The sequence below is a fragment of the Colius striatus genome, chromosome 4 (genome assembly GCF_028858725.1).
Source record: "Colius striatus isolate bColStr4 chromosome 4, bColStr4.1.hap1, whole genome shotgun sequence".
In the NCBI taxonomy this organism is placed as follows: Eukaryota; Metazoa; Chordata; class Aves; order Coliiformes; family Coliidae; genus Colius; species Colius striatus.
This window is the reverse complement of record NC_084762.1, coordinates 93,936,908-93,951,912: the sequence shown is the minus strand read 5'-3', so window position 1 is coordinate 93,951,912 and position 15,005 is coordinate 93,936,908. Positions and strand designations below refer to the sequence as shown.

Sequence of the window (15,005 nt, the reverse complement as noted above, 5' to 3'; positions counted from 1 at the left end):
CCCGGCCCGCTGCGCCCCCGCCTCGCCGCGCGCGCTCGCTTGGCCCCGCCCACTCCCAAGCCCCGCCCACCACGTAGCCCATGACCACGCCCCCTCCCCACTGTCCCCGCCCCCTTTCATCCCGTCTCTTGGTAGCTCCATTTCCATTGGTTCTCCGGGAGCCACGTGACGCGGCGTGGGCGGGGCCCGGCGTGGGCGGCCTGAGCCGGGGCGGAGAGGCCGGGGGGGCGCTCGGCGGCGGCGGCAGCGGCGGAGGCTGCATGTGCGGGCGCGGGTTGGCGAGCGGGGCTGGGCGGGCGGCGAGGAGCGGCACGGAGCGAGGCGGCGCGGCCGGAGCCGGCGAGCAGGTCAGTGCGTGAGACTGGGCGCGGCGCGGCGCGGTGCGGCGTGGCGGGAGATCGGCGGTGGCCGCACGTGGGGCCGCCCGCGCAACAATGCGGGCGGGAGGCGGCCGCGGGCGAGCGGCCGCCGGGCATAGCGCGGGGCCATTCGCACCCGCTGCCGTCTGCCTTTGGCCCGGGAGCGGGACTATCGTGGCGAAGGGGTGGGAAAGGCCGTGCACGGGGCGATTGTGGCGTGCGGGGGAGGTGGAGCGCGGCGCCGAGCGCTGCGGGCCTGCCGGAGGGTGGGCGCCGAGCAGTGCGGTGGCCTCGGGAACCGTGAGGGCCGGACGAGGGGCTGCACCCTTACGAGAACTCCGGTAGCTGCATCGAGGCAACCCCATCGGTACGATAAACCCCATCGGGTGGAAGGGGCACAGCGCGATAATCGCGGTAGCCGCATCGGGGTGGGACCCGCAGTGCGATTACCCCGCTGGCTGCATCGGGGGGGAGTGCGGTACGATAATCCCGCTGGCTGCATCGGAGGAGGAGGCACGGTGCGATAATCCCGCTGGCTGCATCGGGGGGGAGTACGGTACGATAATCCCGCTGGCTGCATCGGAGAGGGGACACAGTGCGATAATCCCGGTGGCTGCATCGGAGAGGGGACACAGTGCGATAATCGCGGTAGCTGCATCAGTATGAGGGGACACGGTGCGATAATCCCGGTAGCTGCATCGGGGAGGGGACACAGTGCGATAATCCCAATAGCTGCATCAGTATGAGGCGGCACGGTGCGGTAATCCCGGCAGCTGCATTGGGGGAGGACACGACACGGTGCAATAATCCCGGTGGCTACATCGGGTGGAAGGGGCACAGTGCGATAACTCTTGTAGGTGCATGGTGATGGCGGGGGAGGCTCGGTGAGATAATCCTGGTAGCTGCATCGGGCAGGAGGGGACACGGTGCGATAATCCCAGTAGCTGCAATGGGGGGAGGCACGGTGCGATAATCCCAGTGGCTGCGTGGGGAGGGGGCACGGTGCGATAACGCCTTAGCTGCACATCGAGGAGGGGGCACGGTGCGATAATCCCGGTGGCTGCAAAGGGTTGGGGGAGGGCATGGAGCGATAACTCCGGTAGCTGTGGGGCCGTGCGTGGGGCTGCACGGTGCGGTAACCCCGGTAGCAGTAAGAGGAGGTTACGCACAGCCTGGCGCTAATCCCGGTAGCAGCAGTGGGGCTCAAGCAGGGTATTGCAGACCAGTTGCAGTGGAGGGGGATCATGCCCGATGATGCACCGTGCGATAGTCCCTGTGGGGACCACCTCATGTGGAGTGCTGGACGCTACAGTCACCCACTTCATCAGGGTGCTGTGCACGGTGCTGCACACAGAGCAGGGCAGCTCCGAGCATACTGCCCTGTGTGCTGGGTGTGATGCAGGGTGTAAATCCAGGGGCATGAATGCTTCCCTGCTCCGAGGGGCCTCACCACCTTCATGAGACCGGACGCAGGGCTCAGCTGCAAGGGGCCCAGGGGGGAAGTGCATACTGTGCTGTCCAGCTTGCCACCTCGGTGGACATTTCCCACCTCAGTGCGAGAAAACGGGGAGGGAAAAATACCTAGTACGGGGCTGTGCTCACTGCATCATCAGTTGCAGCAGTGATGGCCTCTCCTGAGCTGTTTCTGTTAGGCTAATGAGCCTTTCACTAGCCTGGCCATGGCTTGGGTGTTTTGGGAGGCTGATGGGCTCCACTGCCCGAGCAGGCGGATCACGTAGCAGGAGGACACCCCATGCAGTGCCTTTCTCTGCCATAGGTAAGGTGGTTTTTGCATGCGACTGGAATTACTAATCCAAGCAATTAGCTGGAATCTGGCAAGTTTGTACTGCTGCCAATTTCCAGTTAATTTGGTTACGGCTTCGTCTCCCTACTCAAAGGAGCTGAAACGTAAAGGGAGCGACTGAGTGTCTGGAGCTGCTGGGTTGGGTTCACCTGCATCCTTCTTGCTAAAGGAAGAGGATTTAATGTATTTATCAACAGCAGTGGAAAAAGTAGTGTGGATAAATGGGGCTGGTGATTTGTTTTTACATTAAATATCATGAATCTCCCTACCCTGTTGTGAGCTGGGTTAAAATTCCAATTACAATGATTACTGAGTTTTTTGATCTTATCGTTGCTAACAGCATATGTTGAAAAAGCTGCAGGTGGATTTAAAGCTGGGGCCTTTTTACACCCACCAGTATTTAACTACAGCTGGGTGTTGTCACTAGGTTTCAGAGTAAACCACCCAGGTGCTAGCTAGTGGGGGCTGGTACAGCACACTTCCCAACACAGTTGCTTTTTGGGGATGTCAGATGCCAGTAGCGGCTGCCAAATTTGACACGTGGGCAAGTGAAGGAAGAGACTTTTAACCTTTTGCTAAGTGCTCCAACCTGAAATTTATTCCTTTGGGAAAGTGATACTTGTGTAAACTTTACGAGGCTGAAAATAGTCACATTGCTGGGGCCCTGTGAGTCTTTTCCCCTGTTGCCTCCACACACAGGAGGGGGCTGCTTGCAGGAGCAAAAAGCTTTCATTACTACTCTTTTATTTTTATATGTGTCTTGATAGCTCAAGAATCACTTTCCTGCTTCCAGTCAAGGCAGTCCCTGATGAGAAGCATCCGCTTCTGATGCATCCACATCTCATTCTGGCCTTTGAAGTGCACTTCTTTGATTTGATGGCAGAAGTGCCCGTAGAAATGTCAAAACAACAAACCCAACCCAACCATCAAACCCCGGTGTTTAGGCACATTTCCAGCTTAATCATCCCCTGCAAGCGATGGAAATCAGTGGCTTGAAATCCAACAGCACTTGATATTAAAATAGCAAACAGTAAACATTGGCTCCTATCAATAACTTTAATTATGGTTTGGGTTTTGTCTTAAATAAGGCACAAGTTGCCATAGGGAAATCCAAGTTCGGCATCCAGACGTGCTCAGCGGGGTGGTAGAATCTTTGGACGTGGCATAACGTGCTTTTATAGCATAAATTAAAATAAACCAGGGCTTTAGCAGGATAGCATCCTGTTGTGCAAGAAAACTGCAAACTTTTGGGCTGAGACAGGGTGGTTTCTGGGCATTGAGTGTTGTGGCATGTTGGTAGATGACGTTTCCCGAGCAGTTTCGGACGTGGAGAGCGAGTTTTACCGCTCCAGAGCTGAACGCCGCTGGGGTTCTTTCAAGCTTAAAATGAAGTGCAGAGGAGGCTTTGTGTGTGCTGCTGATAGCCAAACTGAAAGCAAAAATAAACACCCCCAGAAAGCTTTGGGGGGTTGGGGGGTTTTTTTTGGTCTGACAGAAAAGTGTCAGTCCAGGGGTGGGTGTGAAGTGCTGCATTCGCTCTGCTCCGTACCTGAAAGTACAGATTGCAGCACATGACTGCCTCGTACATGGCTCCCCACACATTTTGTGTCTTTTTCTTTTTTCCCCTCTCCCTTCCCTCTGATTATATCCAGAGTGGAAGGGAGAGAAGCAGCACCCATCGCTCCGTTAAATGTTCATTTTTGCCAAGTGACGCTGTGAACGCGAGACGCGACTGAATTCCTGTGGCAAGGAGCCTTTAAAATTTCAACAGCTCTACCTATAAATACAGTTGCTGTGAAAGGCAATCCGGCTTGAGAAAAAAAACCTCACAAATATCATGCTCTTTTTTTAGTCCCACTATATCTGTCTGACTTTAGTGCAATGCAATGCATCTCTGGCCAGGCGGTGAGGGCGAGCGTGAAGGCTCTTGGTTCCTCTTGTGAATTTAGGCGAGGAATGGGTGCAAGCAGAGATGGGAAAAGGAAAAGAATCTGTTTTCTTTGTGCCAAAAAGATGGAATGGTGAGGTTGGTTCTGTGTAGCCACGTGGCTTTTGGTCATCGCTTGGTCCAGGTGGGTCCCTGGGAGCTGCTGCACTGCAGGGTGATGCAGGTTGCAGGAGGAAGGAGCTTGAAGCATCCTTGGGTGTGAAGCAACGTCCTGGGTGAAAATTAATTGGGGGGAGGGAGAAAGAAAATAATTAAAGAAGGAAAAAAGGCAGCTGCCACCTTACCCTGGAGGTGTCTGGGCTCACCTGGCTGCTCTGTGATGCAACCGTGGCTGCCTGGGGAGCTTGGGGGCTGGTTTTGGGCATGCCCAAGGTTGCCCAGGGACAGGCTGGTCCCCGGAGCAGGTACAGCATGTTCTCCTGGGCACTTCTCCACCCCAGTGGTACCCCCCCCACCAGCCTCACATGATGCAGGGTGATGGCCACCATGAACATTCCAGTGGAGAAGGCACCGCTACCTTCAGGGCTGGGATGCAAAGGCTAAACCGAAGGGTGCTTTTGCAGCTTAGTGATGCTTTTAAGTGTGTACTCGCATGGAGGAAACCCACCTATGTGGCCAGAGCAGCTTCAGCATTAACCCTGGGGTCACCTTGCAGCACAAAAACCTGCTTGAGGGTGTTTGGATGGGGCACAGGCTGGACAATGGGTGAGAGTAGGGTGGGAGATCAAGGCGGGGAATTGCTGCGTGTGCAGTTCGGCGAAGTGCTGAGCCTGGGCTGTGTGGGAGCTGCAGACAGGCTCCTCACGTGACCGTCTGAATTTCAGATGATTGCTGGACCACTTTGCCAACAGCCTCTCGCAGCTCATCAGCTGCAATATCGCTTCTTTCCCTTTTCCTCTTTGCCCTTTCCCCCCCATCCTCCCCCACCTGATTTCCAAGCCAGAGCAGGAAGGGTGAATACAACACAGAGGGTGGCTGCAGCTGCACAGGATCTGTATCCAAATTGTTTCCTGGAAGGCAAGTTTTAAGTTTTGGGGGGTTTTCTTAATACCTTAAAAACATTTTTACTGTGAGTCTCTCATGTCTGTGCTGCTTGGATGTCACATTTGGTTTCCCATGACATTGGGCGATTGAGGTGGAGGGAGCAGGGTAGGGGAAAGGAGAAGCCAAATGCTTTTCTTCATGCAGATCTCTGCAGTGGTATCGTGGCTGGTCAATGGCAAATGTGTTCCCTCTCATCTTTGTGATAGTTGTCAGCAATTTCCTCTCTTACGTCACTGCAGTTAATAAGATGTTTAACTTGGGAGCTGGGGGCGATGTGGCGTGTTATCGTGTTGCAAAGGAGGGGGGGGAATGACGAGTTCCCGCACAGGCTTGTGCTGAGGGAGATCCTATCGGTGCAGCTTGTCAGGCTGGGGAGAACAGCTGGGTTTGGAGTCAGCCCGTTCCCTTTCACCCTTAATGAACCTGACCTGGCTGCATTGAATTTTATTTGATTATGGCAATGATTATTTTGACTTCTAACACTACGAGAAGCGACTCGGTCCTCTAGACCTGCTGCATTGCCAAAGCCAAGGCTGCAGCACTGTTTTTGTTTAAGCAGACTGTACCTGCCTGGCAGGACTTTGACTTTTTTCCTTGGTCCTCTGAAGCATTGCAGGAGACCACCTGATAGCTTTTTTTTTTTTTGTGGTGATGTTGGTGTGACAACACAGGTGTGTTGCCTGCAGAAGCAGAGCCCTCCGGAACGGTCGTTAACTGTGTGTTTTGAGTGCTGTGTATGTCACCAGTTGATTATAGAGTTAAAGCATTGCTGTTGTAGATGCCTTGACCAGAAATAGCATCCCTCCCTGCCGTGGTTTGCAAGGCCAGCTTGTCAAGAGTGGGCAAGTTGGTCAATAAACACTCTGAGCAGCACCCTTGGGAGTTTTGCACCAAAATGGAAACTCCTGTGTCCTTCAGCCCTTCTCTCCTTGCCAAGTTGTTTTCTTCCTCCCCCCCCACCCCCTTCCTTCTCCAACCTGCTGCTCCAACTCTCTCTGCTGTGTTTTTCCACCAGTGTCTTTCAAGCATGACAGCAGGGAGAAGAAAGGCAGCGCAGGGCCACGGGCACCACGACGTGGGGGGCTGATGCCTATCAGCCCAACCCTTGCATGTGGCTTGGGGGCCTCATCTTTAGGGTTTGAGTTGGATAGCCTGGCTATCTGACTCGTGTGTCCACGTTCATGTGTGAGTGGAGAAGGGTCCCGTAACCCTCTCATGGCAACAGGGTGGGCAGAGGGGCACAGAGGTTTTGTAAGAGGAAGAACCTCAGCTCCAGCAGTGACGTCTTCCACTCGTCGAGTAGGACCTGTCACTCCCAGTCCTGCCAGCACCCAGCCACAGGCTCCCACCAGTGATTTTGCTCAATAACTCTTCATTTTTCCTTAAGGAAAAAAAAAATCTTCTTAAAAAGCAACATGCCACCAGAATGTTGGGACATTGGCTTGTTTTTTTGGAGGGTCACAGCCTCCTAGCTCTTCTCTTGCTCCAGAGAAGGAGCAATTTGCAGCCCTCGTGGGAACAGGGTCTTAAATAACCCCACCACATCCAAGCTAAGCGAGCTCACGCTTTCATTGCTGGATACAGGAGTTAGCTTTTCTTGCTTCTTGCTGTTGCACACACAACAGCCTTCTCTGTGCTGCTCCTGCAGTCTGGGGTGAGGGGAAATTCGGGTGCTGGGTAGTGCTGGCTCGGCACACTTTCCCGAGCTGGGCAGCCACCCAGGGCCCCCTTCATGCAAACGGGGTCAGCAGCTGGAAAATTGCAGAGCAAAGTGCCTCCCTGGTAATTCCCAGCTGCCATTAAAGCAGCTTTAAAATAAATTCCCTCAAAGAGCAATTCCAAGTATTTGAGGGTTTGAACTTTGCTGGAGAAGGGTTTGGGAGCTGCTGGCTACCACGTTGCACCCTGGCAAGCCAAAGAAAGGCACTGGGGTGGGGGGAGGAATTGCCCTGGTCATCACAACCTTTATAAAGCCCTTTTAAAATGTGTATATTGCATTTATTTAGTAGTGATGTGTGCAACATGTTGATGAGAAATGGAGCACTGCTGGAAGCAAAGCTTGCATTAGACTGGGAAGATGCTGAGCAGTATCCTGGGCTACTGGCAGCGCTCAGGCTTTATCACCCTCACTGTGGCATCATACCTGGTTGCCAGTGCTTACCCAGGGGCATGGCCCAACCAGGCACCCCTTGCCATGCATTCCTCAGCCAGCTCTGCTTGGTAACGTGGGTACAACAGAAAACAAACTTTGCAGAGAGCCCTTCTCTCCCAGAGCCCCTGAAGCTTGCTTTATAAGAGACAAAAAATACTTTGGAGCAACGTGCTCTTTTTTTTCTCATGCTCATGAAAATTCTCAGAGCAAACCAGTAACCTCAGCTACCCCCAATTCATTATTTTTTTAGGGGGCTTTTAAGGGAAGGCTTGTCTCAGCCTCTTTGTCCTTTCCTCTCCTCCACCCTGTCAGTGACAAATTACAGCTTTGTGCTTTCTTGTGAGGCAGGTAGAAAAATGAAAGGGTTTAGTCAACAAACAGGAATATTTTTCTCATCCTTATTTCCCCACACCAAGAGACTCAGTGTCCCTGTGGTGATGCTCCACAGGATGATGGGGTCATGCACCCCAAGGAGTGCAACCTGCTGGGCATAGGGATGTCCCCATGAGGCTGGGCACCCTGAGCTGGGGACAGCCAAGCTTTTTTCCCACAGGAAGAGTGCTGGGCTCCTGCCAAAGTCCCCTCTCTGGGGCCCTACCACCAGCTCAAATACAACCAGGCTGAGTGCTGGTGATTAAACCCATGATCCAGGTCACCTCTTGCCCCAGATGGTAGGGATACCAATAGCAGGGTTGCATCCAGGCAGGGAGCTTGTATCTCTGCATGCCCACTCAGAGAGGCTGGTGATTATCTGGGACAGGTTGGGGTGAAACAACCCTAGAAAGCCCATTCCAGCTGGGATTTCCTTCCTATGCACCCTTCCTTGCTGTGGCTCAGCCACTCCCAGCTCAAGCTGATTCTGTTCATGGGCTGTCCTTTGCTCTGGCAGCTTTTTAATTAACTTGGTATCATGTATGTAATACTTAAATGTTTTTTTCTGCCTGGACATAGTGGAGCTATGTCCTGAGGTGAGCAGGGCAGGTATGGATGTACAGGGCAATTTGCCTTGGACAGGACAGCAGTGGGTGCAGTCCCAACCCAAAGTCACATCCACTGGACCACACACTTAGTTCTCCTTTTTTTTCCTCCTCCAAAACTAATCCCTCTAGCCCCTTAGGCTTTTGTTGTTGTTGTTGTTGTTGCTGCTTCTCCCTAAATTCCTGATAATTTGCAGGCTCACTGCCAGCATACAATGTGCTATAAAAAGGGGACTTGTTCTTCAAGCTTCCCTCCAGTACACAGCATTTGCACAAATAGCAACACGCTTGACAGGGAGGTCTGATTCCTTCTGCTATTACTGAAATGCTCAGAGGGTGCTTGGGGAGTAGAGCCACTGTCTTAAGCCAAGTTGAATTTCTCAGAGAGCCCTGAGCCCAAATCCCAGCTGATGTTTTAGCTCCCATCATCTGGAAAAACAGAGTTGTGCCTTTTTACTTTTCTCCCCATGCAGCTTCTCTGTCTCTAAGAGTGAGGGGATGCAATTTGCATCCCTCCACACTCCACCAGCTCAGGTATGGCTGCCAGGAGGGATGTGGGCTGTGGCATCCCACAAAAGGCAGCCCTAGGGCCACCACTGATATTTGGCTAGTCTGTAGACCCGTCCCTCCCCTGCTGTTACAGGCAGCCACGACACAAACCCCCTGCCAGCTTCCTTCTTAGAGCTAATGAGCCGTTTGACCCTGGCAAGTCCTCGGGGAAAGCTGCTGCTGGAGCCTTGCTGCTCACATGGCTACAAACTGCTCTTGTTTCCAGTTTAGATTTATTTGTGGATGTCTTGTACCCATTTGGCCTTATTCTTCTTGTACCCACACTGGCTTTTAGCTTGGATGGCTCTTTTCCCTGCTCTGCTGTGCTGTGCCAAGGGCTGTAGGTCTGCTAACCTAAATAAGCCTAATGCTCTGGGTTGACAGGGATGGAAGGGGCATAAGGGCATCCAAATTTCCCCATCCCTGTGGTGGAGACAGCATCAGCAACTCAAATCTGCAGCTCATCCTCCCATTAATGGAGGAAATGCCTCTCAACATCCCCACCAGGGTTGGTTCCACAGAACACCCTGACCAATCCTCCCTATTGAGAAACACTCTCCAGTTCTAAGCCCTCATCTGATATCATTGGCATGCTCCTCTTTGGCAATGTAAAAGCCATTTTGGGGGAGGATGAGGGTTTTTTTCCCTGATGCAGCCTTCAGTAACACCTTCCTTATCCTTCCAGTTGGCAGCCTCAGGTAGCGGCACGGCCGCTCGTGCGCCTGGCTGTGCTAATCTCGTGCTAATCCCAGCCCTGGTCTTGTGAAGCAGAAGTTTCCTGTGCATGACTGTGTCGGGTGCTTTACTGACAGGCTGAAGTGGATTTATCACACTTAACTTGATCAGAGCAAAATATGCATGTGGCTCTGTATCCTTGGCTCCTGTCTGGGTGTGTTGGACCAGCCAGGATACGAGGTGTTTTGATTCAAACCTCACCAAGGGGATTTGAGGCTTTGTGCACAAGACCTTGCAAAACGAGATGATGTCTGTGAGCCTGTGCAGATGTAGGAAGAGCTGCAAGCTGTTTGCTTTCCCTTCAGGAGTGGTAATTTCTCACCTTGGGGATCTCATTTTCCTCACCAGTTCTTTTTTCCCTGCCATGTTTGGTATCTTTACCATGGATTTTCTTCACATATGGATGCCTTTTTGCACCTTCTTTGGAAGCTCTGTGCTTATTCCTGGTGATGCTGAGATGCTGGCTTGCCTGTGCCCATTTGGACTCCTGCCTTCTCATAGAGTCATAGAATTGTTTGGTTGGAAAAGACCTTTAAGATCATCGGGCCCAACCACTAACCTCACACTGCCAAGCTCACCACTAAGCTGAGCACAGGGAGTGCTCAGCTGGTACCTTTGGTGCCATCATCACCAGCTTCTTACTACTTCCAAGTTTTCCTTTAGTTAAGAACCTGTTTTTTTGTTTGTTTTTTCATCCTGCCTAATCTAAACTGCATCATCATGTGCCTGTTTGGGGCAGGGTTTTATATTCCCCTGCAGTGTCCTTCTGGCATGCCATGCCCTCGTTAAGTGATGTGTAAATTGGCATCACCAAGGAGGAGCTGGGCTCTGCAGTTATTAGCAGGATTATTCTCATCTCTCACAGTTCCCAGCAAAGCTGCTCAGCTGGTATAACACAGTTCTAACGTTCATCTCTGCTGTCAGGGAGAGTGATGAAAATCCCACATTGGGGTTTGGTGGCAAACTCCTGGGAGAAAGTTCAGGACCCCAAGCTCCTCTTCTCCAGGCTGTGGTTGTTCAGTGCCTCATGCCAGACACTAACTTTCTACCCTGAGTCTTTTCCAAGCAGCCTGTGGGCTCCTTTGCAGCTCTAGCACAGGAGCACATCACATCCTGTGCTTGGTGGTGGTATTACTGGTTTTGTTTTCTGCATTGTGTTTTCTCACTGCCTAAATCAGCCTACATCCACAGCTTCCAACACTTACAGTGGATGCAGCTGGGTATTTTCCCCCTGCAGTCCATCTTCCTCATTCCTCTCTCCTCATTTATTTGGTTTCTCACTGTATTTAAAGCCAGGAGTGGTCAGCGTGTGTTTTGCAACCTTCTGCTCCTGTTACTCATTTCTTAGAAACGAAAGGGAAAGAACCACAAGCACTAAAGAGCCTGAGGTTCGAGGGCTAGCTGTTTATTTGTCAAAGCTAGAAATGCAGTGGCTGAGGAGAACAAGAGGAAATCCTCAGTGCAAATGTACCTCAATTAAACTCAGGCTTGCATAAGTCCAAACTGGAGAGGGTCATAACCACAGTGGCTGCAGTGTGGGGGGGTTCCTCCTGCTGCAGTTTTACTTGGAGGTGTTAGCACTGCAATTACTGCCAATAACATCTTAGTGTTGCATTTTGTACCTCCCAAGCTGGCTGTCCTGCACCATGCCCAGTGGGTGCTGGGTAAGCAGTGGTGCCCATCTCAGTGGCGTTGTGGCAGTACAAGTGGCAAGTGGGGAGCTGTGAACCAGCCCCGGGGGTGTGAATTCTGGTGAGGAGGCTGAGGCTGGCCATTAACTGCTGTGGAGAGAAGGGATAAAGCATGTGAAGCCCAAAAAGCATAAAAATAGGTGTATGGATCATTCAGGAGGGTTTGAGGACTGCTTAGGATCTCCTCCCTCGGAAGCAGCAGCTACCAGATGAAAGAGAACATCTCCCACCAGGCATTTTGGAGCATCTGCTTTGAGTTTTGTGTGTATGTTTGGGGAAGTGGGGAAGGCTGCTCACTGGGTTACTGGCTGGGCAGGGCAGAGAGTGTCCCTCAGGGGATATGGTTGGTTGCTTATGAAACACGTTTTGACACCAGGAGCGATTTCCACATCTTTCTTCTCTTTCAGACTGCGTTGTCAATAACTTCCCAGAGCGCTGAGGCTGGGCATGAGCTGGATTTCTGCTCACCGGGAGGGTAAGGGGTGGTTGCACAGTAGGGGGGACACAGAGTTTCCTTTTTCAGTGCTACTAGAGGAGGCATTGGCATGTAATTACCACCAACTTGAATCCAGCCAGACCAACTTTCTGGCAAAAGCAAATACAATAGGAGCCAAAGGTTACTGCATGCCTTAAGTAAAACCATTACAGCCCTGAGGCCTCACCCAGGCCCATTCTGCAAAGCATCCAGGACCAGCTCAGTTCAGTTTTCCTGAGCCTGGAAGACTTGGTTTGATGGCAGTGACCCATAACTTCTCTTTTCTTCCTTAGTTCTCCTCTAAAGCCACCTACGTTCCTGTGGCCACCCCAGCACCTGCCAGGAGCAGCACATCTGACTGGAGTTAGCAAGACTGCTGTGGGATGTGCTTAGTTTAGAGTTTTCTTGCTAAAATTATTAGTGGCTTTAATTGAAGTCAGAGGCAAGTGAAGGCAGGTTACACATGACCAGCATCTTCACAAGACACTGCCAGATACAACCCGATGTCCTGCCCAGTGATGGCGTGGATGAAGATGCTGGGCACCATACAAGGTCCTGCTTGGCCTGGAGGAGCCACCCTAGGCTTTTCTTCCAACTACTTCCCTAAACTGGGCTTTGCTACAAAACCCAGAGGATTTAACATTCTATCCCTGCAGCCCAAAGTGATGCAAATTCATTACTCCATCCAAATCTCAAGAAGCAGTAAATCTTGCCTCATACTGAGCGTGCTCTATCCTTTGCCCCAGTCTGAGAAGCTCTGCCTGAGTCCACCCTGCTGCAAGGACAAGCCAGGCCAGGGAGGAAGTGTTCAGTGGGAAAGGCTTTCTCATTGCCACCCAGTTTAATTATCAGTGTCTTGGTGTTTGCAATGTGCTGGCCGCTGGTCCTGCCCCCATACAGGGTTGCTCTGGCCACTGGCATCCCCACAGAGCTACTGGCAGTGAGGAATGGAGTTTCACAACCCATCTTTCCAGGCTCCTACAATATTGCTGGAGGGAGGGGAATGTGCTGGAGAAAATATCCCAACTGTTGTTAAAAGGCACAGCTTTCTCTGGGACAGCCATTCCTCCACTGCACCAGACACTCTGCTCTGTCTGGCAGTGCCTGCTGGAGCCAGCCCGTGTCACTGTCGGGTGCCTTTGCCCTCCTGACCTCCCCTTCATGTGCAAATAATTGCAATCATGATAAGCAGATTCTTTTATGAAGAAACTCTTTGCTTTTCCCTCACGGTGCTCAGTCAATTTCTATCTGGACAATAAATCTCCAGGCTCTCCAGGACACACCCTCCACACCAGGCAGTAATGCCTCTTAAATAATGGGCCTGCCAGATGCTTGTTCTGTCTGAGTGAAGAGCATGCCAGCCAGTTGCAGCATCTGTAAATCATTTGCCAGGAGAGCCCAGGCAGCGTGGGAGTCTCAAGTCACGTCTCATGTGGCCAACCCTTTTGAGTCAAGGTGAAAGTTTTCTGGGCTACCCAGAGCAGAAACATCTGTGAGCTGCAGCAGTGAAAGATGTACCCCACATATCTGAGGAGGAAGGTGGAGAAATCTTCCTCCTTTGTCCTTCTGAAAGGTTTGACCTCCTTGCCAGGCAAAGGCTAAGCTAGTCCATTTTCTTGATCCTGCTCTGTGTCTGCTGTTGCTTCAAAATGCTGGGAGCATCAGATGATGAGATGTACTCTTGGGCAGCGGAGGGCACTGGGGAAGCTTGAACTTGTTTGGTGTTGGGTCATCTCTTCTTAAGTGATGGGACATGGAAAAGGCTGAAAGTAGAAATGGCTTTCTCTGGTGTGACCTCTCTCTTGAGTCTTCTTTTGGAGCATCACAACCCCAGTCCATGTGTTTTGGGACTCCAGCAAGGACTACATCTACAGGTTCTCTGCAGAAGATCTCCTTGCATCTGGGAGTGATGTCTGGACCATTTCACTCAGCCTGGTTTCTCTCCCAGCCTAATTACAAATCTCTTGGATGCTCTTAGGCAGCTTTGGCAGGTGTTCTGCTTTTCTAGCTCTGGTGCCAGGGAACCTCAGCCACAACCATAAAGTCTTTCTGTGGTTACTAGAAAGCAGTTATGCTCCTTGTATGTCTTTTCCCTGCCAGAAGCTGGTAAGTGGACAGGTCCTACACAAATAAACTTCTCAAGGGCAGGGCTTGTTTGGTGGAAAAAGGTTAATCAGCATGAAGTCTGTGAATTGCTACTGACCCAACTTTGTTGACAAAGTACAGTTATTAATTGGACTTAGAAGCAAAGCACCTGAGGATATTTAGAAGGAGCTTGTCCATCACAAGGGCTGAGATCTCCCAGGGAGAAGATCTGGCTGAGCTCTTTGGAGATATACCTAGGGTCTTGTCCATGGCTGTGATTTGGGATTTTGTTGCCGAGGTGTGTTGCTGAGATGTGATGTGGTCTCAGTCTCCAACAGTAGCCATGGGAATGTGGTGATTCCCTGTCAGTGGAGCTGTGGAAGAGGACAGGAGGAGCCCACCAAAGAAGCCCAGCACCAGGTGACTTCTTCAGAGCAAGCTGAAGTTGTCTCTGTTCATCTAACTGAAGAATGTCCCTGCTTATTCCAGGGGGAGTGAGCTAGATGACACTTACAGGTCCCTTCCAATCCAGACCATTCCATGATGACTATCACAAGCCTTCCTGGGTCCCTAAATTGAGGTTTCTGCTCTCAAGCTGAATGCTACCCATAGCATAATTGCCTGGGCAGGAGCAATGGCTTCATGGGAAAGGTGAAGTTCAGGAGTGTGACCTGTGCTGCTGCCAGCATGGTCCTAAATCCTGATAACTGCTGACTGCTGTGGGAGACACTCTCACCCTACTGTTCCCCCAGCTTGGTGGCTTATTTTAGGCTGTGGCAGGACAGTGGTTGGTACAGGGCCCTGGGTCCCATGGCAGCATTTCAGTCAGAGAAGAGCCACCATCATGGCAGCAGAGCCCAGCAAGCTCCTGAGCCTATCATGGCTGGCAGGTTTGTTCACAGCATCTCAGGCACTGTGTGATGAACAGCTTGCTTCCCTCAGCCTGGAAACGAGCAGAAAACCCACGCTGGCACCCACCCAAAACAGAAGCTATGGGAATCCTCCTCGACAGCATGACAGCAAACACTCGTCTTGAGCAGGGCCAGTGCTGGGAGGCTCTTGCCCAACAAGCCCCCAGAAAAGCCTGTCCCATTGCAGGAGGAGCTTGCTTTGGGGCTGTGAAGTTTCCTGCACCTGTGTGACTAAGCAGACCAGAAAGCACCTTTGGTGCACACCAGAGTGGTGG

General features: G+C 51.8%; 1 protein-coding gene across 1 annotated transcript in view; it reads left to right on the top strand.

Moving 5' to 3' along the window:
- The first annotated feature begins 252 nt into the window (after positions 1 to 252).
- PTP4A3 (protein tyrosine phosphatase 4A3) overlaps positions 253 to 15,005 on the top strand; it is a 46,193-nt gene continuing 31,440 nt past the window's right edge. Inside the window, exon 1 of the mRNA XM_061994947.1 lies at positions 253 to 347. The gene's annotated coding sequence lies outside the window, so the exon portion shown is untranslated. The remainder of the gene's footprint in view (positions 348 to 15,005) is intronic.